The 1,989-nt window shown below is 37.8% G+C and overlaps 1 pseudogene; it reads right to left on the bottom strand.

Moving 5' to 3' along the window:
* Positions 1-213: 213 nt before the first annotated feature.
* Positions 214-1,262, bottom strand: LOC102864233 (annotated as a pseudogene).
* Positions 1,263-1,989: the final 727 nt, after the last annotated feature.

Here is a 1,989-nt window from a genome sequence, read left to right as displayed (position 1 = left end):
TTGAGCTTCACTCCTATCTTTAGAAAAAATAATATTTTCTGTTGCATACTATTTTCGTTTCCTTTGCTTTCAATCTTGATATGAATTGAAATGCTATCATTTTGTCATACATTAATTCTGACTGTATATTTAGATCTGCTTCTGAATGTCTATCTACTTCAGTGCAACAAAGGCAAAAATCACGTCTTTTTTTTTAATTAGTTTATTTTTTTTTTATGGTGGACAGTCATCATTTGCCCCAACAGCCATCTGAAGTCAATAGTCTTGATTACTAAAACTCACAAAGTTGTATAAATGTTCTCCTCCTTTTTGAAAACCGTGTTCATGTTCTCTCTAAGAAACAGGGCTAACTGCAAAGCCTTGAACACACAAGAAAATCCAAGGAGCTAAGTTGGGCTGGTCAAAGTAGTGATGCAGCTGTTCCAATAATACAGTGATTTTCTCTGGAAGTAGGAAACCAGTGAATGTGCATAAATAAGCTTTTGCCTCCAATGCATTTGGCTGAGGACAGCAATAGGCTGATACAAAATTATTAGATTCATTATTCAGGTTGACGTGACTGAAGATGGCTCCCAGTCAGTCGAAGAGCTCCTGGGAGCTGCAGGCCACCTCGGGCTGACCCTGGAGTGTGTGTGGCTGTGAAGCACTGGGCACTGCAGATCTGCCAGCATGTTCAGGGCTATGCAAGGCTGGTGCTCTTTAATTTGGTAAATAGAAAAGTATGACATCATTGTTGATTCTTCTGCACCTGTTGAATGCCAGGCCAAAAGAAAATAAAATTTCTATGGTTTCTTTTCTTTCAAGGACCAACATGTTCTTTTATAGCTCTTGGAATCTGTGTTAGGGGGAAAATCCATCAAGTCAATGGAAACAATAAATTTCATGCTTCTTATGCCAAAATATTGAGATGGATGCCCTTGAAGTCCAGTCTCTTCATAAGTGTCTTTATCCAGTGATAAAACTAGTTTACCGGTGGGTAGTAGGGCAACAGTATCATCTTCACCAATATTTGTATTGTATGTTAGTGAATAGCACGCACCTTTCCTTGCAAAAGTGTTGAGGAATTCTGGTGAAATTAATTCATGAAGAGGTAAATTCTTCACAAAGTAATAAGATCCAGTTTCCATAACAAGGCTTTTGAGCTCTTTTGATAGTATCCCACATTCAGGAATCAGAAATGAAACCCTGTAATTATGATAATGTGTCTGCACAAGATGTTGGTGGCGTGACTTATCGTGGTTAAAGTTGGACTTCTCACACACCAGCAAGGGCAGCCTACGCAGGGCAGCCCTGCTCCTCCAATTCTGGCTCTGTGGCCATCCCCACTTCTCTTTTTTTTTTAAAGAATGGAACATAATCTTTATTTACAGGATACTTCCAGATAAGAAAATCCACATAGAAATAAACAATCCAATGAAAGGAGAGGTTTCAAAAAACATAAGTACAATCTGAAACTAAGTATTGTTTCCTTATAAAAAAGTGATATGTTAACAAACCACATTTATAAAGAGTTTTTAGTAGATGAAAAGTAAGAAACTTATACTGAACATGGTGCCCAATAAAAAGCTTTTTTACTCAGCTGTATAAACTTAAAAGTTCCCAGTGGTACCATCCTGAACTTGCAAGGCACACCCTTCAGATGTAACTTCTGGGTCAACATTCTGAGCCTCTTCTTCCTCGACAGAGAAACATTTCTCAATCAAGCTTCATGAAGCCTTGTATATACTCTCATATTCATGCTTTTGTAAAGCTTCAGTTTTGTCCAAGCCTCCACATTCTTCAATCATATGGCTAAGGATTCCTCAATTAATCTTTTTCATTTTCTTGATTCTCTATTGTTTTCTAGCTTTATTTTTTATTTCTGCTTTTTATTATGTCCCTCTTTTTACATACTTATGTGAAACTTATACTTGGACCAGGAGGCAGTCGTCAGAACAGAGCAAGGGAACACTGCATGGTTCAAAATTGGGAAGAGCGTACGCCAGGGAT

The sequence above is a fragment of the Elephantulus edwardii genome, unplaced genomic scaffold (assembly GCF_000299155.1).
Source record: "Elephantulus edwardii isolate Elephantulus edwardi_28Jun2011 unplaced genomic scaffold, EleEdw1.0 scaffold00009, whole genome shotgun sequence".
Lineage (NCBI taxonomy): Eukaryota > Metazoa > Chordata > Mammalia > Macroscelidea > Macroscelididae > Elephantulus > Elephantulus edwardii.
This window is presented reverse-complemented; position numbering and strand designations above follow the sequence as displayed.